General features: G+C 31.2%; 1 long non-coding RNA gene across 1 annotated transcript in view; it reads right to left on the reverse strand.

Moving 5' to 3' along the window:
- The window catches only part of LOC128170387 (uncharacterized), a 197,717-nt gene extending 186,250 nt beyond the window's left edge, over nucleotides 1-11,467 (reverse strand). The window contains exons 1-3 of the long non-coding RNA XR_008241822.1: nucleotides 10,893-11,467; nucleotides 10,501-10,549; nucleotides 10,104-10,147 (exon numbers count right to left, since the gene is read on the reverse strand). This is a non-coding gene — a long non-coding RNA (uncharacterized LOC128170387). The remainder of the gene's footprint in view (nucleotides 1-10,103; nucleotides 10,148-10,500; nucleotides 10,550-10,892) is intronic.
- Between the last annotated feature and the right edge of the window lie 2,965 nt (nucleotides 11,468-14,432).

Below are 14,432 nucleotides of genomic sequence, written 5' to 3' on the forward strand. Positions count from 1 at the left end.
ATAAAAATCATCCAATTAGATAAAAATTTACAACACTTTAAAGCTTTATCTAGAGCGATAGTTATTTGAAATAAAGATGTTAACAGGTAAGACGGTGTTAACTCGATAACTGTTACCATCAAACTATATCAAATATGATTCCATTATAATCATACGTTGATTCGATACGATTTTAACACTTTTGAATAGTATGTGATAAAGTGTGATTTTTCACTGTCTTGCAGGCATCTGATGTATAAACATTCACGGACTTGCAGGCTGTTTATTTTGACTATTTCGTTATCAAAATACCACAAGCACACAAACCTCATACACAGTAGAACATAAAGGATACACCTTACTAACAATTCTACAATTAGAATAAACCGTGCAACACTTAAACATGAAATTTCACAAAGGTAAGAACTAGATCAAGCTTCATTTTCGACACTCTATTACTCCAAGAATGTATGTCGTCAACCTTATTATAGTTAATTTCAATTTCAATAAATGTGAGGGCAAGAGGAGTCACCTTAAGCTTTATATAGAGATATAGTTATATGAAATAAGGTTGTTCACAGGTAAGGCGGTGTTTACTCAATAACTGTTGCCATCAAAATATTTCAAATATGATTCCGATATATATTCAATACCGATAAGAAACAGAAGGTGCAAGAGGTTCGACACTAAAAGCACGTCCAGAAGTTGTTACAATTGACTCTATAACAAGCGCTAGCTTTATGTTTAGCCATGTCTTGGAGTTCGAATCCCTCTGGTGGGCACTGATATAAACCTATCGATTTTGCAGTTAGATAAATGAAAACTGAAGAGTCTCAAGCCTTGCGCAGTTTCAATGTAGCACAAACTGTTGTTACATTTGTGTTGCTAAAAATCTCTTTTACTTGTCGAGATTAGACGTGAAAAGTATGTACTTGTACCACAAACTGTGAACACAATGGGAACGAAATGTTAGCTGAGAGTTGGGCAACGTTGATTCGATACGATTTGAACACTTTTAAAAAGTTTGTTATCAATTGTGACTTTTCACTGTCTTTCAGGCATCTGAAGTAGCAACATTCACGAACGTGCATGCTTTTCATTTGTTTGTGACTGTTTTGTTGTCAAAACACCACAAGCACACAAACTTCATAGTACACAGTAGATCACAAGTGATACCACAAGCACCAAACTTGATATAAGGCAGAGCAAGTGCAGAAATGATGCACTTGTTTGAAAATTATCCAATTAGAATGAATTAAAGCATGTAATTTTGTAAAGAAAAAAAAAAATTGAAGAGACTTGATTGTTGACACTCTAATATTTTAATTATGTATTTTACTAACCTTCTTATAGGTAATTTCAATTCAAATGTGAGCGCAAAGGGGAATCCGTTTAAGACTGTTCTAAAGTGATAGTTATTTGAAATAAGGTTGTTCACCGGCAAGACAGTGTTTACTCAATTACTGTTGCCATCCAGCTGTTGCTAATCAGGAAAATCTTTAATGTGTTCCCTTTTTGTATTCAACAGCGATAAGAAAAATCAAAAAAAAAAAAAAAAGACGCAAAAGCTTGGACACCAAAATTTCGCCCCGTAGATGGGACTGTTCATTTGATAACTAGCGCTAGCTAAATGTTTTGCCATATCTTAACTTCTATCAGTCGATAATGACAAGAACCCCAGGGGCCATATCGCACACCTGAGCAACAATAGGCATGATAAAACCAGCTTAATTGAGTCATCATACAACATATATAGACAATATGGTATAATAAATGTCAACCCTTTATAAATAAAAATCTATTTTCCACCTGGTTGTTCCTATGTTTATAATCAAGTGCCATTTGAATATGATGATTCTATAGTCAAAATACATGTTGAGCATTGCAGATTTAAAAAAAACCTCTAAACAATTGCTTTCTTTAAGAAATAAATCTACATTAAACTTTAAACTCCTTGTGAGACCCAAGAATCGTCCAGACGCGAAAGTCTTAACATTTTACAAGAATAAGCAATGTGACAAAATGCTTGCATATGGGTAAAACCATACATGTATGTGATAACATTTCAGGTTTTGTGAATAATTAAATTTTTTTCCTTAGTACAATGGGATGCCCAAGATTGGCCCCAACCGACTCCTCAGGATTTTGATTTTAAAAAATTTGAATCTACACTATCTGAAGTTGTTTCCGATAAAGTTGCATTTTTTTAAGCAAATGGTTTTTAAGAATTTTTTTTATCTATATATTCCTATTAAAAGTTCCCCCTGTCGTGATCCAATTCTACTTCACCCTCGGAGATAATGAGTTAAACAGATTTGAATTTATACAAGCTGAGGATTCTTTCACACAGGTTTCAGCTGTCCATGCTGATTGTTTTCTGAACAGATTTTTGTTTAAAATTTACTTAATACATTCCTATGTAAAATTTCGACCTCCCGTTGTGGTCCCATCATACCTTCGGGGGTCCTAATTTGAATTTGAATCTACATTACCTGAGAATGCTTCCACATAAGTTTCAGCTTTGCTGGTTGATTGATTTCCTAGAAGAATGTTTTTAAGGATTTACTCTATATATTCCTATGTAAAAATTCGCCTTCCCGCCGTGGTCTCACCCTACCCCGGGGAATCAGGATGTTCAAAACGTTCGCGGGTAGGTTAAGGCAACTCCGAGTTTAATGACCGTCAAAATTATGATCAATTTAAAAACTGTTTATTTTTATGAAAACAGTGCTGAATATTAATACCAAGTGAATGTGTTCACCAGGATTTTATTTTTCTACTTCGGAATCGACTCGATCTTTGAAGCTGTCGTACCATGGTATCATGTGACAGTTAAAAATAGATCACTGTTTTATCTTAACAAATAATCAAAAAGTGTAACACTACCCCGAAGTTCATTTGTATGTTTGCTACAATAATTCGATCGGCAATTAGTTCATGTTTATTAGTATTACTGTTAGAATCCTATTGTTAATCGCATAAAATAAATATTGTAAATATTTATCGGAAACCCTCTCAACTTCTATAATTGCATTGAAAATACTACGTATTTTTCGTTTAAAACAACAAGCACAGGATTCTAGCAGCACTTTTCAAGTAGTTTAGGTCATATACCGTTGATATTTACCAAAGTCATCTTTCATAATATCCGGGGTAGTGTTACACTTTTGCCTTTTTGTACAGACTGGCAGAGGAAAGGCTGGTCAAGCCATATAAATGTCATTCTGCTTACCTTATAAAACTCGCTGAATAAACAAAATACCCATGCCTGTATTATCCTGATAATATCCTAACTGACAGTTATCTAAATCTTATGTATCTGTATTGAATAAGTCTTATTTAGGCATTGTTTACACTGCATTCCGATGATTTGTCTCCTGACATGATCTTCTCTATTAAACATGCTTGTGACGTCATCAATGATAATTATACATAATAGAGAGAAATCGAAGATATATTCAGTTAGAAGAGTGTATTGTGATATTTTATGCCTGTAGTTTTTATAATTTAAATCAGAGATAAAGTTAAAATCGACAAGTTTCTGAGTAAAATATGACATCATGCTGCTTATTGTGACGTCATATTGATCAGAGGAATTTGATCGCTGAAAGTTGCCTTATCATACACGCGTTGAATATATTATACTATACCTGAGAATGCTTCCACATAAATTTCAGCTTTGCTTGTTGAAAGGTTTCTGAGAAGATTTTAAAAGCTTTCCTCAATATATTCCTATGTAAAAATTCGACGTCCCATCGTGGCTCCATCATAATTTTCACAACTATGAATCCAAACTACCTTAGGATGCCTCTACATAAGTTTCGGCTTTCCTGGCCAAATGTTTTTAATAAAAAAATTCACGAACATTTTCAATAATGTCTAGTTATTTTCCTTTGTAAAAGGGCGTGGTCCTTAAATGTAACAACTTTGAATCCTCCTTCCCTTATGATATTTGTGCTAAGTTTTGTGGAAATTGGCCCAGTGGCCCGTTGGAGAAGATGTTGGGAATGTGAAAAGTTTACGGACAGATGGACACACAGACGTACATAAAGACGGACGACAGACAAAATGTGATCAGAAGACCTTATTGAGCTTTCAGCAAAGATAAGCTTAAAATTAGATAATTTGAAGCTGAGTGCATCTTAACTCCTCAAGAGGCTCATAAAATTGTGAACCTATTTGGAACGAAATGTTAGTTGGGAGTTTGAAAATTTTGATGCAACACGATTGAAGTTAATTGAAACAGAATGTTAGCTGACTGTAGGAAAAGGCTTATGTAAAACGTGTTTAATAATTTGTTATAGTAAAGTGTCATATGTGTTTTCTCATCTGAAATAGGAACATTCATTTCGGTATTTCGGTATAAAAGTGTCCAAGCATACAAACTTTATACACAATAAAGTGTAAATGATACACTTGAATGAACAATTCCAGAGAGAATTAAATGCACGTCACTTATATAATCTAAAATAGCAAAGGTAGGAAATGGATGAGAATATGTTGTCAAAACTCCCTTATTTGGTTTTTTATTTCGACATCAATATGCTTGCTTTTTAATTCAAATGTTAGTGCAATGGCAAACAGTTTAAGCTTGTTCGTCAGTGATTATTATTTTAAAAAAGGTATGTCCACAGAATGTCATCTTGCGATTATCAGTTTAAAGGGGCCTAAAGTTGATCCTTTATATTATGTATCTCCAAACAAAATAATTAACTCGTAAACCAATAGTTTTGGGCATTCACAAGACCAATCTGACAAAGAGTCATACGTTTAGCTAAAGATTTTCAAACAGGACAGAGTGCATCCACAAAATACTTTGCCTTGACGAAGTCAAATCGCGTAATCAAATTTTACACTTCAAATCCCGTTTGCAAAAAAATAAATCGTAAGAAAATGTGTTTAAATGGTTTAACGCTGCAACGTTACAAAAGGGATGCAATTCTTAATAATATTTTTAAGGAAAGGATCTTTTCTGGTTTTCGACTTGTCAAACGTAAATTTGATTTATTGTTCATTAAATCAAGATGAAAGTATATTAAAATAGTATATTTTACTTTCTTTTTTATTATGATACAACTTGGCATAGAAAAAGTAATCAATGTTTAGAATCTAACAAGGACTATATTTTTTGGCATAATATTGGCGTAGGAAAATATCACATGTTTTGCAATTCAGAATGGCTGCAGATTAATGAGTCTATTTTAGCATTTTAAAACAATAACATTAAGGATGACGTTTACTCAGAATGAAAAAAAATTCCACTGATGATAATGAAAAACCAACTATTGTGTGTTATAGACCTTTTATTGTAGTGTTATTTTTCATTTTCAAAAAAGTAGGTCAATGACCTACTTTTTGAGTTAATGTCCATTGTATATTTTTGGAAAATTAAAGGAAAATCACTTAAAATTTTACACCATGATTAAGATTTTCTTAATTGTGAAAATAATACAAATTGCTCAACACTTTTGAAAATGAAATACAATTCATGAATGGCAATAACACTAAATACATACAAAGAATTAGGTTTTCCTTCACAATTTTTATAAATATTCCAGTCCGAATTTCCTCTATCACTTTTCAAATTCCTACCCATTTTTGGTCCAATTTTACAAAAAGTTGAATGATAATAATACAAAAACAGTTATAGTATTAAACTACTTATATTGATCTTATTCTGTTGGCATATAATTTATATGAGGTCAATGATCAAAATTTTGAGATATGGTGTCTTTTCTCGTTTTTAAGCATATTTCAATATTTTTGAATTTATGCCATACGGTTATTATAATGAATAAATGAGGAAAAACTAACAGAAAATATGCAAAATTATATAGACTAAAATATATAATCTTAACTTTAATATTAGAGTACTTCCAAAAGTGTTTTAGCAGAAAACAAAATCTGCAAAATTTAGTCCGAATTTCCTCTGTTTGGCTAAAAGTCTATTTTCGTTTTGGCATAATTTCATAATATAGTAGAAATATCAAATGTTATGTCAATAATAATTCATTTCACAGATACTTTTTGTGTTTAGAACAAATTTTACTCATGACATTGAGCTTTATAACAATCCGAATTCGAGAACTCAAACCCTGAGTAAACAACACCCTTAATGTTGAATTTTTTTTTACTACTGTGAACTGATGATATGATACTTGGGTTTCAGAATATGTTTTTGAAATATGATCTGCCTATCAAATTACATTTTTCTAAACCTTTTAACGCTCCCGTTCTATACATTGATTTTTGTGAAAAAATCACTAAAATCAGTTTTCTCTCTTATTAAAGGGTCAATATATTAGCTTTTCTGTCAATTTATTTATTTATATAAAGTCTTCATTATACATAAAAATTAGAAATATTTTATTATCGGAAGCATAAAAAAATAATCAAATTTTAAGAAAATTAGAGGATACGGGCTAACCAATATCAATTTTAGTTTAAATATTTATTCCAATTTAGTAGTATATGCTGATAAACATTCTGATATTCTATCATTTCATTGAAGAATAGAATCTTCAAATCTTAAACAAATGTCTACAGAACTTCAAAGAGCAACACTTATTTTTATCATCCTTTACGTTGAGGAAAAAAGTAATGATCTTAACCTGACCTTTTTGTGAAAACAAAAAAGGTCTAATTTGATTAAACTGATAAGTTATTTGGTAATATGATTAGTTTAACTGTGTCAAAATTTCATGAATTTCTTATTATAAGAAGTATGTTTGACAACGAGAAGACCCCTTCCTTAAATGTATTGTTAACCATTTAATTGTATAATTTTACATGGTTCATGATAATAGTGAATTGCTACAATATTTATTTATGAACTGATTGATATGTTGTTTTTTTAATTTGTAACCTCCTTTAAACTTCTCGAGATTAACTGTGGGGTGCTGTCTGGGAGGGGAACATACTTCACCAGCAACTTTATTAATCTGTAAATGCCTTTGCAGGGGTAGAGTAGTCCGTATCAATAGATGTAAATTGCCTAAAACGGTGTAGTCTAGTGTTGAAGATATCGGAGGCTCAATCTAGACGGGCACTAGATACATTTGTAATTAAGTTTTACATTATTTATTTATTTGGATTTACCGAGTGGCACTATTTATATTACCGACGTTCTTGGTAAAATTATTCCACACCAAGGACTGTTTGATAAATAATATAGTGATAGCCTTTAATTAAATGGCTATCTTTCCCCTGTTATATAAAATTAACCGGTTTGCACCTAAATATTAACCAAGGTAAAATATTTTGGTAGTTTGGTTACTTGGTTAATTACCGAGTCCACTTAAATATTTACCAAGGTGGAGTCTGTGTGATTGGGTTGCTAAGTAAATCACCAAACATCACCACAACATTTTCCGAGGAGTTTCATTGATTAATAACCTATTTATTGTGTATCATTGTTTATTAGATGAAGAATATCAAATTATTATTTTTAGATTTATAGCATGTCGACTCAATATATCGAGTATCTGGGTCGCATGCTGACTGATGTTTTTCGTACTAATTGCTTGAACATAATTATTCACCATGTTGTCTACGGACTTTTCCGTTATTCTCCCGATTAAGACAAAGAACACACGGCGGGTGTGACCGGTCAGCACAGGATGTTCACTCCTCCTAGGCACCTGATACTACCTCCGTGGCGCTCTGCTTTGAAATTGTATTTCGTTTTAAGGATTTTTTAGATGGTTGACAGTTTGTTATTTTTTTTATTGTAAATAAACTGTATATGAGGTTTTTGGTCCTTCGTTGTTATCAAAACTATAAAATATATAAAATATAAATTTGGTATTTATCAATTCTGGGAAATTCATAGTTTTCGCCAGGATCAAATACCCTAGAAATAAAACTGTGTTGACGTGTTTGCCTCGCGTCATAATACTCGTAAAAGATATTTTCTATTTAAGGCGTGACTACTTACAAAGCAGCAAGATGTTTTTTAATGTCCCGAGCTTTAAATTTCATTTAGAGATAATGACATATACATTATTTTTAAATGCTTTCTGTCTAAAAAAAATACTGTTTGATAACAGTTTTATCAATGTACATTTATTTGTATTTTAATTCACTCTTAATCTAAAGTTCTATATGTATTCTTCCAAATTACATTTGAAATTACAATTGCTTATAAACATACTGATAAATTTTATATCTATGAAATCTACCCCCCCCCCCCCCCCCAAAAAAAAAGGAATTAATTATATCGAAAATCTTCTTTGATGATTAAAAAAAATATGTTTACTAATAGAAATGCTAAAAAAAGTTATTTTCTCGATATGAATGCAGCTTACTGGTTCTTAATGTTCTTTATGTTATTATTTTTACCTGCCATAGAAAAGCCGGTCAGTTTAAATGTATATAGATGAATGAATTAAATGGGTTTTTTGTAGACGAATATTTCATTCTCATAGCTTTCATTTTATAGCATTTTAATCTTTAGTTAATATTTAATTTTTGACATCAATGTATTTTGCTATCAAGGTAAGTGCTGAATTTTTTGCTATTAAAATATGCAGTCTTATATAGACGAATGAATCTATTGAAAAGAAATAGTTCTTATTGATTAAAGTGCTTACATAAGTCTATTAGTAAAATGTTTTTATTACATGTATTTTTATAATCAATGTCTTCATATAGAAACGGTTTCATCTGTTTCAGCCCATTACATCCATAAATTACTGTTAACTCCTGCCATTTTTTTTTATATGAACAGAAATTCTGTGTTCCTATTTTACAAATTGAACCATTTTCTGACCTCGTCTTCGTGATATAACTCAAATCTAATGAGCGGATAAAACACTTAATGCTCATTTGATGATTTAATGCAATTATAATATATGAAAAAATGTTATTAAAATGATGTTAATGATAACTATATAACAAATGTTGAAACAATAATACCTTGATTTAAAAAGATTTACCTTTTATTTGATAATTAATACTTTTACTGCTACTACTACTACAACTTCTTTTACTACTACAACTTATTATATTTTTTTGACAAAAGTCGATCCTCAAATTAATAGGAAAATCAAAAAAATAATATAAACGAGTACATTATTAATGAACTCTTTTTAAATTAAATTTGTTGATTAAAAACAATAAAACTATCAGATCACTGTGGGCGTAACATATATTAAAAATATTTATTTTTACATACATACATTGTTGCCGGAGGACACAATTACATGTACAAGGTAAGAAGTTAAGCTTTTTAAATAATCAAATTATGACTCACAAGACTGGCAATGCTCTCAGTACTTTGATTAATATATAATGTGGGTTAAAACGAAGGATAACTCTTTCAAATTAACTGCGCGATACATTGTTTACGGCGTTTTGTGTTTATTTAAATCAAACTTAAGGCATGTTTTGTTACTTGAAGTAAATATAAGAGACAACGATTTCTTTGAAACGACAAAAATTTGCACATTTGCGCTATCCTTATGTGCAAAAAAAAAATAATTAAAAAACGATCGACAACAAGCTATATAACAGTCATATAGTAAACAAGACGATACCCTGTATGAGAAACTATTCCAATGATATCAATGTAATATTCCATCTTTTTAAATCATAAATCTGTTATTCAAACACTAAAGCATACATATGTTTGAGTTTTCTTAACTTATGTTTACTTATTATTTACATTATAACAGCGTAGATGTAAATAAGACTGCTACAGTTTTCCCCCTTAACGGCCGCTAACGTTGGTCAAATGTGAAAAAAAGTTGCAGGCATCTAAAGTAAAAATTTTTGAAACTACTTCATATTCCTTAGAGGATGGTGAAAATTAAAATTCATATATCTTTTTTATCAGCTCTCAAAACCTTTTGAAATCTTAAGAACACCCTAAGATTACTCCGCTCTAACATATTAGCGCGTAAAAATCATAGAAAATATTTGCAAAAGTTCCTTTCTAACCGACAGCCTGCAAGACAGTGATTTTACATACTCCGGCGCTAAGCCGGGAACCGTAGTTATATATATATATATATATATATATATATATATATATATATATATATATATATATATATATATATATATATATATAATTGACCAAATGTTCCATGGAAATATTTAAACTTAGCCATTCTAAAAATGACCTCTGATCTTGAAGGTCTTGGTTTAGTTGTCACGTCCAAATGCTCTAAAAATATACAAAGACAAGTAATTAACAAGAACGAATACAATCCCGGGATATACGTGTAATTTTCATGAGAGAACGACGTACATCGGGAAAATAGTTTATCTATGAAGATCACTTTAATATAATGTTAGCAATGCTGACAAAGCTTACAGCTGACATGAATTCATAAATATTAATTACCTCCCTTTACCCGACTTTTGTCAAATTAGTTGTCGAGTTATATTGTTCTTGTCCTTATCTCAACATACTCCTTACCACTATATAAAGGCAAGAGCACTATTCAGACTTCACCGCATTTAGGAATTTTTATCCACTCAAACACGTTCGTATATCAATTAATTTACAAAATGTACCTTCGTTGCCTTGTTCAACATATCCGTATCTTCTGCGTGTATGTAAGTCCTAAACAAATACAAAAAAAACCCGTAACGCTTACAGCTAATACAAAACAGATTTAATGTATCATAATATGATATATACCATTTATTCTAAAGCATATATTTTCTCATGAATACACCAATACACTTGTTTGAATAATTCATATACCAAATAATGTAAAGCACTTTAAATTCGTTTATACTTCATTTCTCTCGTTACATTGTGCACTTCAATAAATAATGTTCTATACAACTTTTTCTTCTTTGTGAATGTAAAGTTGCTGGCTATTTGCTATAATCAAACTTAGTTTAGTTTAATTCTTCAAATATAATTTTATTCATTTAAAAAGCAATCTTTAAGAAGTAACCTCTGATCGTGCATTTAAAGGCCTTGATGATTGTTTGATCATCATAGTCTCTTCTGCAAATAAAAATAAACAAATTTGCAATACAAGACAGTAGTGCATCATTAATTACACTATTGTTGAATATAATGATATGGTATATCTCATAGACAACACTATGATAGGTTTTATAGTATATGGATGCTGTAGAGCTGTGATGATGACATGCATAAAAGTCATTGATCTAAATTCACGTTTTTCAACAGATTAAACTATAATCCTATTACGATACAATGTAAAATATGATATGTCTTAAGTTGTAAAACATGAATATATAGTGCTTCAATATGAAATCTTAACGCATGCGTTCCCGATAACAAAACAAGCTGCTTACTGCTCCCCAATATTTTCAGTATTTTGATAATTATATATTTTAATTCGATTTCAAATTAGCTTGAACATTTGTTATGATATTTGTGAAATACTTTGCAAGATTAACAATTTGTTATAATTCAATAACATTTTGATACCTTCCAAAAAATCAAAATAAATATCTCTCATATCTAATAACCCAAATTAAGTCTTCATTGCGATCAAACACTGAGCCAAGGTTAGTCTATTTTAAAAGCTTTATTTATAATCCGAAAAAGTCTTATAAATTGTATTTTTACCTTTAGTTTCTGTTTTCGCTTTGTTTGTCTGGTGATCTGTTTTGTTCTCTCTGCTGATTATTACATCTGCAAATGAAACAATACTACATGTACTACAAATAATGTATGATGTATCAAAGAAATGATTCCGAACAAATACATGTTACCAAATCATCACTTTTAATAATTTAGATTTGAATTTATTTAATCATTTTTTCTGATATAAACCAACTTACGAGCTAAGTGGCTGTTTCGCAAGTAACATTTATCTCGTAAAGAGTTTTAACATATGACAGCACACTGATCATTTTACTAATTTTGCGTTTACTTATTATGATCATAAAGACAAAGGGTTCGATGACAATAAATAACAAATTATCATTCTATGAAAAAAGTATAAAATTTATTAAGGAATGAAGGACAATCCTCAAAAGTTGATATAGATATTAACTTTGTAGGTACACGATGAAGAGGCGCTGTGGATTCGAGCTTCCCAGGATTTGATAATGTGACCGATCATATTCATGATTGTTACATTATTATTTTTTGAGTGCTGGATGTGTTTATGTATAATAAATGTTTTTGTAATAATGAACAATCATTAACAATTTCTTTTTCTTTTTTAATAAAACAAGAGGACCAGGGGCCACAGCACTCACCTGAGCAACAATTTCCCTAACTCTGATCAAATAAGCATAACAGTATCAAAATCAGAATATCTTGACAACAAAGTACAGTAGATCTTGCTCAAATTTTATGGTAAATACCAAGCCCCTTTTGTTGTACCTGTAAGACAGTTTTTTTTCTATTTCTATAAAACCACCCATTTTGGCCCCACTTTTCTCTAGGGAATCGTGTTTTGATCAAAGTTTAATCTGCACAACCCGTGCATTCACACAAGTTATAGCTTTTTGGACTATAAACTTTCCCAGAATTTTTCTAAAGATTTTCTCTATCTATTCCTATGTAAAACTTCACCAACCCACCCCCCCCCCCCCCCCAATTGTTACCCTGCCCTACCCCTGGGGACCATGATTTAAACAGACTTGAATTTACACTTTTTGAGGATGCTTCCAAAAAAGTTTGAGATTTTCTTGCCTAACAGGTTTTAGGAGGAACATTTTTAAAGATTTTCTCTATATATTCCTATGTAAAAACTCATCCCTCACTGTGGCCCCCACCTTACCATCGGGGACCATGATTTGAACAAACTTTCATCTACACTATCTGAGGATGCTTCCACTCAACTTTGAGCTTTTCTGGCCAAAAAGTTTTTTGAGAGGAAGATTTTTAAAGATTTTCTCAATACATTCCTATGTAAAAATTCACCCCCTCCCCTGCCCCATTGTGGCCTCACCCTATCCCTTGGGACCATAACTTGAACGAACTTAAATCTACACTATCTGCGGATGCTTCCACTCCAATTTCAGCTTTTCTGGCCTATTTGTTTTTATGAAGAAGATTTTTAAAGCTTTTCTCTATATGATCCTATGTACAAATTTGACCCCCATTGTGGTCCCACCCTACCACAGGGGACCATAATTTGAACAAACTTGAATCAATACTATCTGAGGATGCTTCCACTCCAAATTGAGTTGGCCAAATAGTTTTTGAGAAGAAGATTTTTAGAGATTTTCTCTTTATATTCCTATGTAGAAATCAACCCCTCCCCATTGTGGCCCCATCCTACCCCCGGGGACCTTGTTTGAACAAACTTGAATCTACACAACCTGATGATGCTTCCACACAAGTTTAAGCTTTTCTGTCCAAATTACTTTTGAGTAAAGGATTTTTAAAGATTTTCTCTAAACATGCTTATGTTAAAATCCATTCCCCCATTGTTGCCCCACCCTACCCCTGGGGACCATGATTTGAACAAACTTGAATCTACACTTCCTGTGGATGCTTCGTTACAAGCTTTTCTGGCCAAATAGTTGTTGAGAAGAAGATTTTTGAAAAATACCGATAAATGATCAATCTATCTTAATTATCTCCCCTTGAAAGAGGGAGTGTCCCTTAATGTGAATTCCCTTTACCTAGTGATGCTTTGTGCCAGCGATTCTTGAGAAGAAGATGAATATGTGAAAAGTTTACAACAACGCCAACGACAACGCCGACAGACAACGGACAAATTTTGATCAGAAAAGCTCACTTGAGCTTTCAGCTCAGGTGAGCTAAAAAAGTAGACTTACATCGATTATTTGTTTCAATCCTGATCTTTTTAATTTTATTGAACTTAAAGAGAAATAGGCAACTTTGTCATTATATTTAACTCATGTTAATGCAAGTTAAAATGTAGATGGATTTAAACGTACATCTCATTTCATACAACCAATTTTAAGTCTTCATTGAAATTCTACATAGTTCCCCCAAAATCGTACCAATTAATTTATCCATAAATTTCAGTATATCTTCGGTTATTAGGTGATCTTCCTTGTTATCTCTGCTGAATATATTATCTGCAAATGAAATGAAACCACTATGTACTACATATGATGAATACAAGAAATGATTCTCAACAGATACATGTAGCTTGATTATCTTTTTTTAATATCAATTATCCTTTTAAGTACAAAAAAACTTTTTAGACAGCATTAAATCAACACGGAAACCTTGGCAAACCATAACTTATATATCTATTTCTAGGTATTGAACAATGTTTTGAATTTTCAATACAGATATTATCAAGACGCCTGCAAATTTATTCAATAATTTTGAATAGAAAAAAAAAAAAAAAGTGTTATCCTCTGTATTCCAATGTAATATTTGATGGGATGTGGTCGTTATATCATTTGGAGCAATGAAACTCTTCAAAAAAGATTTTACTGTAAATATTCATATTTAAAATGTTCCATTTAAATGGTTTTATTTATACTTTATAGCAGTTTCTAGTAATTATTTCGAGGAAATGTAG

This window comes from Crassostrea angulata, chromosome 2 (assembly GCF_025612915.1).
Source record: "Crassostrea angulata isolate pt1a10 chromosome 2, ASM2561291v2, whole genome shotgun sequence".
NCBI lineage: Eukaryota > Metazoa > Mollusca > Bivalvia > Ostreida > Ostreidae > Magallana > Magallana angulata.